The sequence below is a fragment of the Protopterus annectens genome, chromosome 11.part0, assembly GCF_019279795.1.
Source record: "Protopterus annectens isolate FY-2018-M chromosome 11.part0, PAN1.0, whole genome shotgun sequence".
NCBI lineage: Eukaryota > Metazoa > Chordata > Ceratodontiformes > Protopteridae > Protopterus > Protopterus annectens.
The window spans coordinates 1,556,506,601-1,556,527,313 of NC_056745.1; positions in this window are offsets into that span (position 1 = coordinate 1,556,506,601).

Consider the following 20,713-nt stretch of genomic DNA (forward strand, 5'->3'; position numbering starts at 1 on the left):
GTTTGCAATGAACAACAATAAAAAGTAAACAATTTAAACATAACTGCTTACTGCCTAATGCATTACTGGCATTATCGTGTACTTTAAAAGTTATATTATTTTACATAAATCAAAGACATGTTGACATGTAATAGCCGGAGACAACAGCAGTGATAACGCACATGTATATTGGCATTAATGAGGCAGGATGTCACTAGAGCAGGAACAGAAAATAGAGGAGGAGGAGGAGGGGTATGAGCAAAAAAAAGTTCTGCTAGGGGAGAGGCTGAAATACCAGTAGATAGGTACCATGATGAGGTGGGTAAGGAGGTGGTAATAGTAGGAGAGGATTAAGATACAGGCTAGTTGGAGGAGCAGTAGTGGGGATGAGAGAGACAGGAATAAGAAAGGTGAAAGAGTCTGAGTAATTAGCACTGCAAGAGAAACAGAAAGGTGGGTTTAGTCACAATGGACGCATGAGCATAAGAAAGTTAGATGCTGTTTTAGGTTTTGTTTGAAACGTGTGGTAATGTACTCTTGTTTTAGAGTGGGTGGAATGGAGTTCCCATGCCTAGCAATATAGATTGAGTAAAGTGAAATGCTTACACTGTCATGAGACTTGATTAGAGCCAGGAGATTTCTAGAAGGGAAGTAGTGTTTGAGGATATTTTGTAGTGATGGGCATGTGTAGGTTTGTGTATTATTTTGTGGACACTAATCAGTTTGGAGTAGGTAAGGTAATTAAGTAGTTTGAGTCAGTGTAGGTTTATGGTTTGGTTAGTTGGATGCAAACTTAGCTATTTTATTGCAGAAACCTTCAAGTAAAGGTTAGTCAGGATGGGTACAGCATAGAGAAGTGAGGAGAGAAGATAAGACGTTCCTAAATAATTCCTAGAGTAGTCAGTGAGAAGGGTTTGTTTCTGTAGAGGAGGCCCAAATGTTTGGAGTTCCCTTGATGGCTTTAGTGATGTGCTGATCACATTTCAAGTTATACTCAATTAAGACACCAAGAAGCTTTTTTGTTGGAAACGGTTTCAGTTGAGGTATTATTTGCAGATGTGATGTTGAAATATTGTTTCTGTGCTGACAGAAATTTAGGTAAAAACAGCATTCATTTGCCTTTTTTAGTATTTAAAAGTAGTTAGTAGTCATCTAGCCAGGCCTCAACTGAGGAAAAGTAGTCCTGGGTCATCTTATGGAGTAGTGGTAGACTTGATACAGAGCACATGAGCATGGCATAATCTGTGTATTGTACTATGTAGCTTTATGAAGATTATTAGTGAACATGCTTTATAGTAAAGGGCCTAGAATAGATCCATGAAATATGCCAACAAAGACAGACAGAAAGGTGAGAAATCTTGATTCCATTTTACAGTCTTGCTTCTGTTGGTGATATAGCTGTGGAACCAGCTAAGGGATGAATAGAAGAGTCCTAGGGGAGAACAGTTCATGTCTAAGAAGGGAGCATTCTATGTTACCAATGTTTCTATTAGAGTTTATGATTTTGGTAAAACTGAGCAGAGCAGTAGTGGTGCTGTGGTCAGGTTGGAAGCCATACTGAGTGTTGGAGAGGAAAGTGTTATTGCGGAGATGGAAAATGAGTTGGGAATGAATGCACCTTTCTAATATTTTGGAGATTGGAGGTAGAATGGGTAGAGGTTGGTATTTGGAGAGGTTGGTGGATGTTCCCTCATTATGTAGAGGTATGATGTAGGATTTTTCCAGATGGCAGGGATGTAGCTTTCTGTGACTGATCTGTTTATTAGTATAGATGCAGGTTATGCTATAGCATTTGCATCGATTCTGAGGTATTCTGGTGGCAGGCTGTCAACAGCTGGTGTGGAGTGTAGTTTTAGGAGGTTTTTTTTTTGATAGAAGAGCGAGATTCTGGCTGGATGAAGAAAGGATTTTGGTGGTGATTACTACTGTTTGCGAAAGTGAGGCTGGTGGGTCATTTCTTGTTAAGTAGGGAGAGGATAGTGTATGAAATGTATATTGAATTGGGTATATGAGGTTATACAGGCAATGTAACTGTGGTAGGTAGATGCTCCTAAGATTTAAGTTCATCAAAAGTAGACAATTACCTTGTTTGAGTGGAAGATTAGTACTGGGGCAGCTGAGGTGGTAGAGTTGTAAGTGTGTGGAGAAAGTTCTGGATTAGGGTGTATATAACCATCAAGAGCAAGCTTAGATGAGAGATGTGTGTAGCGAAATAATTCTTATATTTAGTTTTCAGCTTTAAAGTATCTGTGCATAGTGTGGGTTCTTCATTGGTGTATCTGTAATTATAAAAGTATGGGATATGATAGAGTACAGACCAGGTGCTAAGTAGGGTGAGAGGGGGATGATTTAGAATTATGGTGTAGTATTCTGGAGTTGACAGGCTGGTTAACACTGGAGTGTGATAACATGTGGCATTGGCAAGAACATATAGTAGAAATTGAGATAGTAAGTGAAAGAGTAGCATAATGTAGTTACAGTAGAGAAAAGTAGGTTTGAAAATTTTAATATGGGGTGACCATTAGGATAAATTAAATTATTGTTATTAGGTGGGTGGTTGGAATAGTAGGGGGTGAGGAAAAAGTAGAGGGAGGAGGGAAGGACCAAAAGAAATGTAGTTGTTGTTGCTGTTTTTCTTTCAGCTTTTCCCAGTTAGGGGTCGCCACAGCGGAACTCCAGTACGCTAATTATTGGCAGGAGATTTTTACGGTGCCAGCTCGATTGCCAACCTTCAATGAAGGCACCCCCTACGCATGTCTTTTGAACGTCACTCGACCGCAGGGAGGACATGCAGACTCCACACAGAAGGCGCTCCAGCCGAGAATCGAAGGGAGAACCTCTTGCTGTGAGGTGACAATGCTACCGCTGCACCACCAAAAAAATGTAGTATGATGTAATATAGCTATGTATAAAATGGAAGAGTAAATAAGGTGGCTATAATGTGTATGATTGGCTGTAGGTATGGAATGGATGGGCTTGGGGAAGTATAAATGTAGTTGTAGTGGGGGGTGGGGGGAATTGGGGGTAGGAAAGGAGGGTGAACAGAGTGGGTTCCAGCCCCTTAGGGCTAGTGCGTGGTCAAAAACAGTCAATAGAGTTGGCACTGATAGAGGTAGCATGCAAGTAACTAAGGGTGCTTACTAGTGTAAATGCAAAAGTAAACCTTAGACCATGTAGTATTAAAAGTAGTAGACTAACAATAATAAGGATAGAAAGACATAGCATTACAGCAAGTAGTTACCAGTGAAACTTCAGGGCATGGAAAAAGGAAAAAGCAAAGCAGCATAGAACTACCTACACAACATGATTAGAAATGGCAGGCAATTAGGTATTGCTGCTATTATGCAAGAAACACAGAATTTCTGGATAGAAGATATACAAAAAGATTAAGAGAGAAATTAGAGGAAAGAAAAATACTTGCCCAAGAAAAACTGTCAAAAGTTTCAAATGCAAATTTGTGTTCATTACTACAACAGATTCATGAAAAACATTATATGGACCAAGAAACCTTGGGCAGTTTGGAAAAAGAAATGACTGAGGAAATATAAACATATAAAAAATTCTAGAGATTTTAGAAAGGTATAAAAAAGAAACATGGACATGTGAAATAGAGATCTGATATGGTGCAATATTTATGCAAAGGAGAAAGCCAAACTAATCAATACAAAGAACGCAGTTCCAAAGATATTTGAATGAAATACAGGCAATGGCATCCAGATATTTAAAATTTCACAATACGAAAACTAAGATCACAAAGGGGAAGTGTGGAACAGAAGATTTGTAAGGCGAAGTTAAACAACTAGAGGCTGAAGTTATGTAATATCTGTGAAGTGAAGGATTTGGTATAGAAAGTCTAACACAGGTCATGTCACAGCATGATGGAACAATGAGTCCCCAAAGTAAGGAGAAACAGGAGAAGTGGGAGACATTGAAGAAGAAATATGGACATAGGAAAGAAAAAGCAATTTAATATGGTGCAACATTTATCAAAGTAGAAAGCAAGACTAAACTATACAAAAAGGCAACACCGACAATATTTGAAGAGAGATACAGACAAAGGCATCCAAACATGGACAATTTTACAATACAAAAAATAAAAAAACAAAGGGGGAAAGTAGAAAACAGGATTAGTAATGGAGAAGTTAAAGACATAGAAACTGAAGTTATGTATTAACTGTAAATTGAAGGATTTAGTGTAGAAAATCCAACTCTGGTAGCATCACGACATGATAGAACAATGACTCCCCAAATTAAGGAGAAACCAGTGGAATGGGAAGCATCTGATCAGTTGCCATATGAAAATACTTTGGAGCCTTGAGTAGGAAACCAGTACAAACATTTAGTTGGAGTTGCACAGCAAGGGAAGGAGCAGGAAATGGGGGCAACTGATGCAGTCACTGTTGTGGAGTGATAAGCCAGTGAGTTCCCATATGAAAGAGCAACAGATGACACACATTGAAGGTGAAGAATATGTCACAGGAAGACATTCTGGAACTTTCTGTAGAATGCCCACAGGAAATGGAGAACAAATACTGTGCCCTTAGTTTGGAACAAAATGATCTAAGGGAAGAGTTGCTTGATTTAATAAGATGGATAGACATATTAAGATCAATGAAAGAAATAGATTACAGAAAGTCAATAAAACCCAAAATGTTAAGTCTGATAAAACAAATGAACACAGTAATCAAGATTGTTTACAGAAATTCATCTGATATAACAGAAGTAAATAGGATAAATTACTGTGCAGGTAAATTAATAGCAGATAAAATTTTAAAACAAAAACACAGGGCAATAAGGGAGAGGAAGGGAAGAAATCAAATGCTATCATGGAAGTATCAAATTAAGAAAACTATAATGTGGTTAAGACCAGAAGTCGCACTGTTAGAAGAGTACAGAAGAGGGAACATATCAACAAAAATACTTAGAAAGCTAGACATGGTAAAAGCAATGAGCAGTATCAGAACAGACCGGTATCTCTCGTACACTATTGCAAATAATAAACTGAAGATATCAGCACAGATAGAAAATCTTAGAAGATAATGCATATAAATATAAAGGAAAAGTATAAAATAAGCAATTCATTGATGACCCAAAAACGGTTTTATAGAGAATTGAGAAACGGGGCAACAGGATTAAAAACACCACCAAAAAGGAAGAAATAGACACATTTTGGAGAAATACTTATGAAAACCCTGTGGAACATAACAAAGCTGATGAATGGATAGAAGTAAAAGAAACAGTAACTTTAAATGTACAGGATATGAAATGGTATGAAGGAATGGCTATTCAAACAAAATTGAGAAAAGCTCCTAACTGGAAAAACCCAGACCCAGATGTAGTACCTAACTTTTGGCTAAAAGTATTGACATCTTTACATGAAGATTTAGCCCTGAGTAAGAACTATTTATATACATATCCCAAAGAGGCACAAACTTGGTTAACAACAGGAAAAATAATACTCCTCCTTATGAGTGAACCTACAAGCTATCTTAAAAACTATAGGCCAATAACTTGCCATTCAATGATATATAAACTTTACACTGGACTTGATGCCGACAGAGTTTATAGTCATTTAGAAGAAAATTCAGTCATGGCAATAGAACATGCAGCTGAGGTGGCTTACTGGTAAATTCCTTTGACAAAAGAGTAATAAAAGAAAGTCATATGGAAGAAAGGATCACTTCTTGTTAAAGTCATAATGGAGAATTGTAAAAAGGGGAACAATCTATGTATGGCACAGATAGACTACAGAAAAGCATTTGACAGCATGCCACGTTCATGGATAAAGAAATGCTTACAGATGTGTAAGATACACCCTGAAACAGTGGCAAACCACTCTGCAGCTAAGCCATGATAAAAGACAAATTATTATCACGGGGATAAAAATCTTATTCCAGTGTCACTGCTGCTCTTTTGGCTTGCCCTTAACCCATTAAGCTGTCTACTTAACAGATTAGGTCATAGTTACAATTTTGCTCCCATGTGATATAAACAACAAAGTTTAAAGACTTCACATCTTCTTTTTGTGGATGATTTAAAACTGTGATTATCAGATGAGAAACTGAAACAACTGCAAGAGGTCAAAACTTTTTCTGATGATACAAGAATGTCATTTGGTCTTTATAAATGTGCAAAAGCAACCTTTAATGCAGGAAAGCTTCAGCACCAAAAAATATAAGTCTGGGACAGGAATGTGATATAAAGGAACTTGACCAGGAGGGAATGTATAAATATTTGGGAATTCATGAAGGACTGACAATAAGATATGAATATATGTGAGTAAAACTTAGTAAGGAATATTTTAGAAGACTAAAAGTAAGACTGAAAACAGTCCTGACATCTAGGAACAAAGTCTAAGCTATAAACCAATTTGCTCTTCCTGTTCTAACTTACAGTTTTAGGGTGATTGACTGGTCTCAAAGGGTATTGGATCAGTTGGACAAGAAAAGAAGAAAAATGCATCACGCCTATCAAATGATTTATAAAAATCAGTGTATACCAAGATTATATATTCCCCATTCTGAAGGAGGTATGGGCCTCCTCGAAATTGATTACATGTATAGATCTTCAGTTGTAGGACTACATAAATTATCTGCTGACTTCACAAGATCCAAACATAGTTAATGTTTTAAAACATGAAGAGAACAAGTCTAAGATGACTTCCCTGTTTAGTTTAGCAGAAGCATATTTGTGCCAAGTGGGAATGGAAATCAAGCCAGAAGTAGACAAAAATCAGGCAGTAACTGAATGCGTCAAAAACAAAAAAAAATGTAAGGTGAAGGATCAGATGAGAAAGCAAGCAGTGTGGAAAAGGAATAAATATAGTTACAAGTACAGAAAACTCCTGGAACAACTTCATCTAGATCAGGATCTGACACATCAATGGTTAAGGAGAGGTGAATTTAAACCAAAGGACAAAAGGTTAATATTGACGGCCCAGAACAGTGAAATACATACACTTTGGTTTTGAATATGTGGGAGAAACAGACTAATGCAGGTTTTGTAAAGCAGAATTGGAAATAGTTGGTACATCTTCCTGCTGAGTGTGATACACTAATGGCAGAGGGCCTCTATACTGAAAGGCATAATCATGTGGCAAGACTGTTGCATTGGTGATTATTCAAACATTGCAGTATTGAAGTAGCGGAGAAGTATTGGAAACATAGGCCACAAAGCTTTATAGAAAATGATGAAGTTTATGTCACATGGGATCACCCATTACCAATAGTTCAAAAAATAGATGTGAGAAAACCAGATATAGCAGTCTATGAAAAGAAGACAAAAGTAGCATCGATTGTTGAAATTGCTACACCAGTGATTATAGTCTTGCACATAGAGAGAGAGAAAGTCATAAAATACCCGGATTTGCAGGCAGAAACATGGGGAATGTGGAAGGAGAATACCCAGACAGTTCCAATAGTAGTAGGAACAATGGCTCTCATACAAAGAATCTACAGTTGTATATCAAAAGAATCTACAGTTGTATTTAGATATGCTACCGATACATGTAACTCTGAATAAATTGCAGGAGGAGTCCATTCAGAGCACATAGCGGGTTCTGCAAAAAGCACTTTTGGCTAACACCAAAGATTGAAACAATACTAATTTCATGAACTCTAATCATACTTTGACTTAGAAATGGGGTCCATTCCTGTCATGGGATTAGAAAATCAAAAGACATTGAGAAATTAAAGCTGCAAAGAGGGAGATTCACAAATGCAGTAGCTGGAAAGAGCAATTAAGAAAGTGCCGGCTACCAGCAAGAATTTCGCATAGCTCATTAATTGGAGAGGGAAGGACAGGGGAAAATTAAAGGGCAGTGGAGGCTATTTTTGATTCTAGTTTTCAAAAACAGCCAAAAAGTAGATCACTAAGTACTAGCCAAGCAGAGGAGAGACAATTTTGAACACAGCATGATTAAGATAACAGAATGAACAAGTAATTGCCCCTTACACTGAGAAAAAAGACAAGTCTATAAGCTTTTGCAAAGTTGGATGTTGCATTTACTTTGTTGCAGTCTTGTGGGAACGGGGTGAATTCCATGACTATACTGAGTAAAAAGACAAGTCTGTAAGTTTTGCAAGGTTAGATGTTGTAGTCACTCTGCTGCAGTCTGGGGGTGGTGCAGTCTGTCTGTCTGGCTAGTGCAAGTGCTGAGGGTGGACAGGTGAGGGTTTACTTTCCAAACAAATTGGAACATGAACATTCATCTGAGTTCAAACATACAGCAGGCACAGCCCCATCTTGCAGTGTCTGTATGTTTATGAATCGCTCTACCATCTTGTTTTGCCTCATTAGTACACCTGAACATGCTCATTTTAATAATGTTATGCATTAATACGTTATTATTCTGCCATTAGCATATACCACATAGCCGCGGCGGTGCAGCAGTAGCGTTGTTGCCTCACAGCAAGAGGTTCTCCCGTTCGATTCTCGGCTGTAGCGCCTTCTGTGTGGAGTCTGCATGTCCTCCCCACGGTCAAGTGGCATTCGAAAGACATGCGTAGAATGGGCGTGCCTTCATTGAAGGTTGGGCATCGAGCTGGCACCTCGGCACCCGTAAAAAATCTACTGCCAATCATTAGCAGACTGGAGTTCCGCTGTGGCAACCCCTAACCGGGAAAAGCCGAAAGAAGAACAACATTCTGCCATTAGCATATACCATGCTTGACCTTGCTGGTTGGCCTGCCTGACTTCCAGAGCCTGTGTTTCTGGTTCACACACCCTGTGCTTGGCTGTCTGTCATGCTGATTCACTTACAGCGATGTGGGAAAGTTTTCTGAATCCACTTGAGTGAATCATTAGGAGCAGTTTGCAAATACAGTATAAAGCTCAATCTGTGAACATAATATGATCACTGGCAGTTAGGTTTGGTTGCCACAACAGCAATAGGATTGCAATCACAATGAAAACATCAGCAGCAAATGGCGATATATTATCAACAACAGAAACAGCAACTTGTAGATACTGTAAATGACAAGCAATTTGGATCAGTTGCTACAACAGTAGACAATATCAAATGCAGTAAGGCAGTAGCACAGAATGACAAATACAGATGCAATAAAATGATCAGAATGGCAAGATACAAATTCAATGAAGGTAACAGCAGCAGTAGTTAGCAACTGTGTGGAAAAATGTGTTTTAAAATGCAAGCGTAATGGGACAGTTTACCATGTGCCTTCAGCAGGCGCAGAACTCTGCACTAGATGCAGGGGAACATGATGTGCAAATGTGCTGAACGTCAAGTAGCTGTCTGCAATTGTGCACATCTGTCTACACCTAAATACATCTGTATGCTAAAAAGACTAGGTTAAGCACACAGTGATTGGGGTTAAAAATATACTAGAGTTGGAAAACTAATCATACAGGTATTACTTACTACATGAACAATAGCAAAATATTCACACTTAACTCACCTTGTTTTTCATTTAGTTACAGAGTCAGAGTTGCAAGATTTAAGAGTGAGCATGGTATTATATTACCAATACTCAGGTATAACACTGTCTGAATGACAACAGCAAAACAGTACATTTTAGTTGGGGAGGGTTGAGAAAACTGTAGATACAGTTTGGGTACTGTAATTAAGGGAGTGATTAAAGTACGGTGCTACTAATATCCCATTTCCAACTTAAAAGTGTGATTCATAAGATGATTAGCAGAGAAACAATAAAGCTTCATTGAATGCAATGTAATCATGATTGCAAGTCGTCCTCATTCAGTGGAAGTTCTTAAGTACATTATGTACAATATCATTTAAATAACTTGCAGTGTGGTTGTTGTACAAATAAACTTTCTACACTGTCCCTGAACATTATGTGCGACTACACCCACACGCATGTCTGCATGCACACACGCAGTCACACATGCATGTATGCATGCACACAAGCACATATGTGTACACACACACACACATGCAGCACCAGCATTAGTAACGTGTTCACTAACAATTTTGCCATTTATACCTAGTATAAAGTAAGATATTAATATAACGTAGTATTTTCAAACTCCGAGAATGCTTTCAAGCTGTAAAAAATGTTTTTTTTTTCTTTTTCTTCAAAAGGGTCTGGGTACTAAGAAGCACAGTTGTATAATACACAAGCTGCCGACTACCTATTTATTTTTGTCAGTGGAATCAGATGTCTCCGAATGCTCTAAAATGGCAAATTCATGAGAAACAGATGCATCTTGCTGTCTGTAAGAACCTGTCATGACTCAGTACAACAGCAGCTGGCAGCAGCAAACTCTGGAATGTCTAGCTGCTGATCTGTGTACATTTGTCACATTAAGATGGTGGTGGTGGTCTCAGCTACAGCTGTGACACACCAGTCTCTCTTTTCATTGGGCCCTTTTTCCGTCATGCCCTATTACAGTAAAAATGTACATAAAAGACAGTTAAAAGCACCAAAAACTACTGTATCAAACAACAAGCCAGCTTTGGTAAAGACATGCTGTCTGTATATGCACAAATATGGTGCTGCTGCAAAAAGACCAACAGAGACACTATGAGCTCAGCTTATTCTGTTTGTTCTTGTAAAGAGGGTATTAATCAGTACTCTGCATATTTAGCTCAATGTGTTTTGCGCATATTAGTAAACTTGTTTTTCAGTTGAATTGTTTAAAACAGCCTTGGAAAGAAACATAATTACTTTATGTAGTCTGAAAAAATCCCTCTTGTCAGAGACTTGCAACTGGGTTGCCACTGAGTATGAGTAATGCCTGCTCTGGAGAACAAAGGCATGTATGGTGATGTCCTCTTTGTTTAAGGCCAAGAAGTCTGCCATGGTGGCTAACCCAATGCTAGCAATTAAATCAAAGATGTTATCCAAGTACAATGTAAGAAAAGTGAATCTGAACTAAAGTGTAGCGCATCACAAAGAAGTGCGCGAGTGTGTGTGTGTGTGTGTGTGTGTGTGTGTGTGTGTGTGTGTGTTGGTGCTGTAATGTGTATATTGGTGCTGTAATGTGTATATTGGTGCTGTAATTGTGCAGTGCAGTCACAAAGCATTTGGTGTGTGTGTGTGTGTGTGTGTGTGTGTGTGTGTGTGTGTGTGTGTGTGTGTGTGTTGGTGCTGTAATGTGTATATTGGTGCTGTAATGTGTATATTGGTGCTGTAATTGTGCAGTGTAGTCACAAAGCATTTGGTGTGTAATGAGCCTGACCTTGAAAACAGTCTGGAGAGCTACAATAGTTATTTCTTCTAATGCAAGAAAAACATAATGGACTGTTAAGTCAGTAGCTGTGCTGTTTTTCATACTGTACATTGGAATACTGCTTTCAATGAATACATACGGCAGATTATACTTGCCAGAAGATTTTCTTTTACACACATTTTCCTAGGCATTTCTGGAGACTTGACACATTTCTAAAATATGTAGCAAATCAGAAAGAAAATTATGGATTTTCCATAAACATTGTCAGTTGGTTTCTTGGCAAACTGTTGTAAACATGAAATCAAGCATTCCATACCATACCTGCTAATTTTTAATTTCAATAGTGACTTCTGAAAACACTGTTGTACAACACAAACATTACTTCACATACCTATTCTAAGCTATTATGGTGTGGTAGGTATAGATACATGTTAGCAAAAAATATGGCGTGTCTACTGAAATATGGCATGACTGTTACAGTGATATAATAAAGATAAAACTGCTGGCGTTTTTCTATCAAAAATCTATATCCAGCCTTGTACTGTACAGCTGTTAGGTGTTAAACATAACTAGGCAAAATAGCTATATATTAGTTTGCTGAAGGCTCTTCTGACAGTCGAACTGTGTTGCCAAGGTTGTTCCAAGCAAAGGAGTATTCCTTGAGGCCAAAAAGTGCAGTTTTTACTTTATGGATGTAAGAAGACAGGCAGAAGTGCCAGCAATAGCCTTGCATTTTCAGATATTCATCTGTGACTTCACATGTCTTAGGAAAACATGTTTTAATACTGCCCTGTTTCATACTAATTGAGTTGATTTTAAAAAAGTATTAATTTTGGTCATGTTTAAATAATTTAGTCAAATCCTGAGCTGCTGACTCATGTTCAGTGAGCAGACCTAGAACTGGCTATGTTTAGTTTGTTGGAGGGTTCCAGAGCAGTACTAAAACACTGAGAACATAGTTTCAGCTATATATTAATATCTGTTCAACACTGAGAACTGAATATAGGCTGAGCTATGATATGGTACATATTTAGCAGACTTAACAGTGTATGCCATATTTATGTAAACTACAAATATTTTGTTTAAAATTGGCCTACTGATGAAGAGGGTCAGTGCACATTTCTTTGCCATGCAAGCCAAGTTTACAAGTGCTGCAAGGCTGCAAATAGGTTTACTGGGGAGGAAATGAACTGAGGTGGCAATACTGTTTTTCAAAAGAGGTAGGGTGAATGATGTACAACACCATGCCTTGTACAGTATATATCTTAGTAATGACCAAGAATATTATAACATGCAGCCAAGCAAGAAAGTTGGAAAGGGGTACACGTTCTTTGGAGGGTACTTCTTTATAAAAGCATTGTAAATTAGAGTTACAGAATGACAAAACTCCTTAGATAAAATCTACCCCAGTAACATAGCTAGCTCCTCTTTTCCAGACTAGCATAGAGGCCAGAGCTGATCCTTTCTGCCTGTTCCCAAATCTTAGACTTGTCACTGGTACATTTCCCATGGGGAAAAAAGAACACGCTTTCAAGTCTTGGATCAGCTATCAGTGGACACTGTTAAAAAGTTTGGCTACCCACACAGAAAACTATGGTTGGCAGGCTTGTGATGCTCAGTGCTGCTCCCCAATCTGGTACCCCACAAAGCTAAGTTGAAGAGCAAAGAAATAAAAAGGTCTGTTCTCCAGCACAGTGCTTCTCCGTTCTATCCTAAAGAGGAGAGCTAGGCTCAGCCCCTCTTACCCTCATGTCTACATAAGGAGTGAAAAAAAGTCTTAGAAAATGTAGCAAACCATTAGCTGTATTTATAGCAAGAAACTTGCTACAAGTTAGACCCTACACAAATAGTGCTGAAACAAGTGCTCCAGTCCTAGGAATTCATTTCTGTACTGACACTGAATGGCGATACAGAAATGAATACAGCACTGCTGACCAGTTCTGCCCATCACACCCCCTGATACCTTGCACCCAGGGCAGATGCCCTCTTTATCCCACATTAGTTATGCTTCTGGGCAGAATGACTTCTCTGGATCTTGATTAGCTCATTCTACCTAATACAGAGAGAACATCTGAGAAGACCAACCCAATTAGTTTCTTTCCTTCTGTTCCTCCTTTCTCCCTTTCTTAAAAAAAAAAAAAAAACAAAAAAAAAAACATTGTCTGACTATCCTTGTGTTCTGACTGTGCTTCTCAAATATTTTGGAAATATAGAGTATATTTTACTGCATTTATTAAAACTGTATTTGCCTTAATATTGCTACAACTCAAGTGCTCTAGGCTGCACTGCATCTGAATTGTTTTAGGGTGTTTTAGCTGCTTTTCTGTATATATAGACTTTTCTGTATATGTAGACTAGCTACTTATTCTACTGTATTACTGCTTCTTAAATTGTTTTTCAGTTGTGCACTTGCCTTGCTTCATTTAAAAAGTTTTAAATTGCTAATTTTGTAGAGTTTTAATTGTATTTACTGTTTATGGCTACACACTCAAGTGCAGTAGCCTTTTCTGTGATTATTTAGTATATTGTTGCATTGTTTAGCCTGTTTTAACCAAAGCAAAAAAAAAAATACAATCTTGTTTGCTCGTTTCCCGCCTTTCTTGGCTAGTATAGTCCAGATCCCAGGCTTTGCTGGTTTCAGGAATTTATTTTCTGTGTTCAGAGCTATCCAGACCTTGCTGTGGTAGAGGGAAGTCCTGCTGCTTACCAGTTGGAATGGTGAGCATTGTACTGCCTATCTAACACTACAGGAGTGGTTTCCAGCTCTGAAATTGTAATTTTAGCCATTTTGGACTGATTTCTATCCCTTTCAACTTTCTGGCTAAAAAATGCACATTTGCACCGAGAAGCACCGCGAGGCTACGGTTAAACTATTCCAGGTGCCAGAAAGTCTGTTCTTCAAATTTTTCCTTCGAACTAGTTGGTTTTTCAGTAGTAGCACTAAAATCTGAACCCCTGTGACTAGCACTTGCTCTAGAACCTGCTGGAAAGCATTAGGAAGCCTTAAATTGATACAAGCACTCAACTCTCCTTGTTAATAAAAAGAAATTAATCATAGGCACTAAACAGCCTATAATTGCAAAGTACCTTGCAAAGGTAAGGGAAAACAACTCTTGTACTTTACAAAAAAGCACCTGAACAGGCATGTCCAAGGGTCAGCTTCCGGTGATGTCTCCTGTCCACCTGGTGAATCTAGGCATACTGGGGCAATGCAGCAACTGCCTCATGTATACAGACAACCCTCTCCTCCTACCACCCAACACTACAACCTGCGAGAGATGCGCTTATATAGCCAAACTGGAAGCAAAGCTCTCTCCAGCCAAGATTGTGCTAGGCAGTCAAGAGGAGAAGGTTAACACCTGCACTACACCTCAAGCAACACATAGCCCTTCAAAACCCACACCATCAACACCCATACATAGCAACACTAAACCCACATATGCAGAGGCCCTTAACATTAACCTGCCCAAGCAACAAGGACCTCCGAAGCTGAAACGCAAACAAACACCAGTTACAACCAAAGTGACACATAGCTCACAACACCAGTTTGCCACCCAACAACAGCCCCTAAGGCAAGACAACATATCCATCGCTTTAGTCATAGGTGACTCTATAGTCAGGCACACTGATGTCCCACTCACCAGGCTGAACAAGGAGAAAATTACAGTCAACTGCCTGTCGGGTGCCAGGATCCATCACATAACGCATGCACTCGAGTCACTCCACAACAAGTACAAATACGACTCTGTCATTGTCCATGTTGGAGCGAATGACTTCAGACGTACCTCCCTGGACTAGATGAAAAGAGACATGGAAGAGCTCTCGGATCATGTGGCCCAGTCAGGTATGACCCTAGCCCTGAGTAGCATCCTGCCTTCACCCAGAATGATACCACAGTATAAGGACAAAATGATTGACTTCAACAATTGGCTAAGCTTCTGGTGTTATTCAAAGTATCTGTCTGCCTGGGACGATATGATCGACAGACCACAATTCTTTGCCACAGATGGTCTGCACCTGTCACCCCTGGGATTCAGGTTACTGGCTAAAGCTCTTGCCACCCCTATATTGCCTTTTTTTTAGGCAAGGTTCAAAGGACAAAACCACCACCGTAACAGATGCAAGCATTCAAAATCTGAAGGTAATGCTGCTCAATGCTAGAAGTCTAAACCTCAAAATGCACTGTCTCAAGGCACTCCTAAAAATGGAGAACATTGATATCTGTGCAGTAACTGAGACCTGGTTCAAAGCTCAAGAGAGCACCCCTGCTATACCAGGCTACAACTCTTACCACACTTTTCGGCCACCAAACCAAGACCGAAACACTAAAGGTGGAGTGTCCATATTCACCAAGGATATTCACACCTCCAGGCTAGTTACCCAACATAATGCATCTGAAATTCTCCAGGTGCAACTAACACTAGGTAAGACTTCAATCTAAATTGTAGCTTGCTGCAGATCCCCCACCATACCCCAAGAGTCTCACTGCACCTTTCTAAACATACTGGAAAATATTAACTACAACCAAACACACTAATACTGGGTGATTTCAACGACCCTGCCATTAACTGGGAAAACTACTCGGGTACTAACACCTTTTCCCAGCGGTTCTTGGAATTCATAAATTCCAATGCCCTGGATCAATTAATCCATTGTCCCACCAGGGGCTCCAATATCTTAGACCTGGTCATTACCAACATGGAAGATAGATGCTCCACGCCAGTGGTCACCCCCTCATTGGTCAAGTCTGACCATAAGCAAATCACCCTTGACATCCACGTTCCACCCCCACCCCCCAGTAAGGAAACCTCTGTAAAAAACTTCTCAAAAGCCTACTTTATACTACTCAAGTCAGAAGAGACAAACTTCATGACACCCATGCAGACGGGAACTGAAAGTTCGACTGCTGAATCCTACACTAAGGCACTGTATGAGCACATCCACTCGTGCATGAATCGTGCCATCTTAAATAGAACCAAGACACTCTCCTCCAAAAAAAGGAAGCTCATATGGCCAATCTGATGGTCCCCTGCCATAAACAAACTATACAACAAAAGAAAGAAACTGTTGCAGAAAAGAGTAAAATCTCAGGATGCAAAAAACTCCCTTACCAGCCTCAGTAAGAAGCTGAGATCCCTCATAAAATCCTCCAAAGCTAGTTATGAAAATAAAATTGCCAAAGATTTTAAAGACAACCACAAGGCATTCTATAGTTATGTCAAGAATCTAAATGGCAATACTCAGATATGCTCTGAACTACAACAGAATGGCATTAAATATACTAATCCCAAGGATATTGCCAATATCCTGGCAGATCAATTTAGTGCCAACTTCACCCTCCCCTCTCACCCCCTAAAGGGCCCATCTCAATACCAAACAATTGCCAAATTCTGGTAATCATGGCCACACAGGTAGAAACCACACTCTCCAAAGCTAAGAATACAGCATCCATGGAACCAGATGACATCCCGGGCTGTGTACTACATGAACTACAAAATGAATTGGCACCTCACCTAAGTGTCATGTTTAATCATAGCCTCACCTCAGGCTTTGTACCCACTGAGTGGCGCACAGCTACAGTTATCCCACTCCACAAGGGGGGATCCACCTTGGATCATGAGAACTACTGTCCCATCAGTCTGATGAGCCTGATCTGCAAGAGCATGTAACGCATTATCATGGAACTTATGAACAAAGACATTGGCAACCTTCAAACACTGGACCCCACCCAGTTTGGGTTTGTGAAGGGCAGATCTTGTCACCTGAACCTGATTGACTTCTTCGAATCAGTCTCCAGAGCTGTGGACGAGGGTAAGGCAGTCCACACAGCCTATCTGGACCTCACCAAGGCCTTGGACACCATCTGCCACTCTGGAATCATAGATAAACTTACTAAGCTGGGCATAAATCCCTACATCACTTGATGGGTTGCCAACTGGCTTACTGAAAGAACCCAGACTGTAAAGGTAGCCAACTCCAAATCCAGCTTCAGACAAGTGACAAGTGGAGTACCTCAGGGTTCAGTCCTGGGACCGCTATTGTTTGGCATCTACTTCTCTGAAGTACAGGCCAACACTAAGGGACTCTGGCTAACAAAGTTTGCAGATGATTATAAACTGGGAGCCATTATTGAATCCCCAAATGATGTGGATACTCTACAAAAGGGCCTTACAGAAACAGATGCTTGGTGCCAGAGCCATGGGCTCAAGCTTAATGCCAAGAAATGTATAGTTATCCCTTTTGGGAAAAAACATGTACCCATGAATTACCACATAGGTGGCAGTACACTAAACACTGAAAGTGTGATGAGGGACCTAGGGACACAGATGGACAGTGGTCTCACCTTCGATAACCACATCGCCACAACAGTCAGGAAATCCTTCTATGTGGCACACCTCATCACTAAGGGCTTTTCATCCAAAAAAAAGGAGGTCATTGTCCCACTGTACTCATCCCTCATTAGACCCATTATAGAGTACAACGCCCCGTTCGGTATGTACCTCACAAGACATCTGCAACAGCTGGAAAGACCGCAGAAATACCTCACTAAAAGAATCACAGGCCTAAAGCAGATGCCCTATGCTGACCATCTAAAAAAACTCCAGCTATACTCTGTGGCATATCGTCTACTCAAAGGCGATCTCTGCTTAACATACAAAACCATGTCAGACCCTGAGCTGTTGGACATGCTCCACTTAAAGAAATCCCAATCTCTCAGAGCCACACGCTCCAGGGATCTAAACCTTGTCATCACAATGAACAAAACATGCTGGAGGGATAGGTTCCTGACCCAGAGGCTCCCCATACTCTGGAATAGACTGCACATACATGTCAAGCAGAGCGCCTCCTTGGCCCTCTTCAAAACGAACCTTGACGATTGGATGGGAGATAGGAAATTCACCCCGGGGATCACGTCAGTTGCCCTGCTAGGCAGGGGTCCAGGGAAGTAAATATTGTGGGAAGAAATATCCAAGGAATTGTTATGGCTAGGCTTGTATAGGCCCTAGGGCCGATAGCCTAGTACCAACCTATGAACCTATAAATTAACTGGACCAGATGGAAGGATTTCCTGACTATGATATAAACATGATGACTGGAGGGGGGAGAAGTCCACATATGTACCCAGATTTCTTATGACTGTACCTGTCTGAACAGGAGTACCATTTATAACATACGGGGCTAGAACACCTTTTTTGCCGAGTGCTACTGCATTGCACTTTTTTTTTGCACTTAGCTCCAAACCATTTTCAGTACACGACATATGTACACTTTCTAACCCTCTCTGAAGTTTTTTTAGTATCATTGAATGAGAGGAAAACACTGCCCAGCTTGAAGTCATCAGCAAACTTGGTCAACCACAGTTTATGGGAAATCTGATTAGCTGTCTTCAAAGTAAATGCAAAACAGGAAGGTGCCTAGTACTGATCTCTATGGTACCCCAGTAGTTACAATTTTACATTCAGAGGGGGTGCCAGCAACTTTCACAAACTGATCTGTTGGATTTTCACAGAATGTCCAGATTTTTTTTTCACATTTTTGGTTTGTCATAAAATTTGTGATTTCATTGCAAACCACTGAGGAATGAAGCCACTAAATAATGACATACTTTTGAATTTCAAACTTCATAACCTTTTGAAAATACATGCTAATAAAAATTCTGTTATTCCTAGTAATGTTTTATGTTTATAAGAGCAGTATTTTAAATCAGTCCCTATTTTTGGGCCTTTGTCCTCCCATTACTTTAGGCTTTGCCCAGATTTCTTATATTAAAAGGTTGAGAGAGATAGTTGGGTAGCCAGTTTTCAATCCAGCAGATAATGTAGAGGTTTACATTAAGTTTGTCTTTTTTTTTTAAATAATGCCAACACAGGAGATTGTGCCTTTGTGATTACCCTATCTGAAGGGGTATTTCAGAGCTGCACAGTTAAGGCTCCTATACATAACACAAACAGAAACCTATAAATCATAATGGAAAGGGATGATGATGAAATCGGGGAAGTTCAAGAAAAAAGGAGAGACAGAGATTTTGGATGCAGATCCTTAGGAGAATAACAATAACCATACAGAATATTATATTCATAAAGTAGCAGAAAGTATTCTAAGAACTAAGCCACATGGGAATGGTGAAAGGAGATTCTGCTGATAGGGATGATTGCAATTAGGGAAACAGACAATGGGCAAGAGGAGGCTGGAATTAATTGGAGAAAACTAGCAAAAGAACCAACGTATTGGGAGCAAACAATTTGAGAGGGAAATATAATAGAATGGGAGGAGGCCAATAATTTATTTGGATTGCAGGCTAGAGATTGCCTTCCCTATCAAGGATTGATAGAGTATAGGCAAAGAGAAGGAAATAGGGGGATCCTAAGCAAAAGACCAGCACTGGTAGAGTTTTTAGTAGAATCTAGAACAGAAGCTGCTGTTAAAAAGGGAATAATTTATAGAGCATATAAAATATTGCATGATAACTATAAGAATCAATCAGAGGAGATTAGAAAGGATTGGGAAGAGAGATTGGATAAGCAATTTGCAAAGAAACAATGGTGGATTTATGTATGTCTTCCAAATATGCAACAAAGTCTAGAAGTATTAGGATCTTTGATTGGAAGTGTTTACATAGGCATTTTATACCACAAATAAACCTCAAATAATTTTTCCTCAGGTCAACAGCAAATGTTGGAGGTGATGGGGAAAAACGAGGTAATTGGGAGCATATTTTCTGGGAGTATAATGAGTTAGCAGACTTTAAAGATTCCCTGCATACTAGTCTGTCAGAGATACTGGGTGAGCAAATTGGAGTAAATAAGGAAATTATTCTTTTGAGCTATGATACAGAATCAGAATTGCCTAGACATGATAAGGTCTTGCTGAGTCTAATTATGGTGGCTACCAAAAAAGCAGTTACTAGAAAAATGGAAATCAAAATCCAAGCCAACTGTACTTGATGTGAATATAGTAACAGATAAAACAACTGGAACTGGGATCTTTAGAAAAGGGTAGGAGCAAATTACATAGAAAAAAATAGGAATTGTAGGAACAATTCATACAGAGGAGGAATGAGGTTTAAAAGAAGACACAATGTGAATGAGCTATGTAATGTTTGACTTACAGTGACCGGATTGATTATAAGTGATGTATAATATTTGCAAGTAAAATTATGTCAATATCATTTGTGATGTATAATGCTTGCAACTAAAGTTATGTCAGTATGGTTTGTTTTCATTTATATAAATGTATGATTGCGTATGTCATATGTGATAATTTAATAAAGATGTTTCTTCTTTAAAAAATAGGCATGTCAAAAGTCTTGACCAGATCAAGATAAGCAGTAAGTGACCACTGTCCACAGCCTCTGTAACCTTTTTAAAGAAGTTTACTAGCTTCAGGAGACAGGACCTGCCCTTCACAAGACCATACTGAATGGGGTCTAGATCAATTAAGTTGCCTATGTCTACAGAAATGAGGTCTACAGTGAAATGTTCCATGGCTTTGCACATAAGGTCGATGGGCTTCAAACTTGCTGGCTCCATAGAGGGGTTGCTCTTGTGTGGGGAAGATACAGTGGCTGTTATCTAGGCATCAG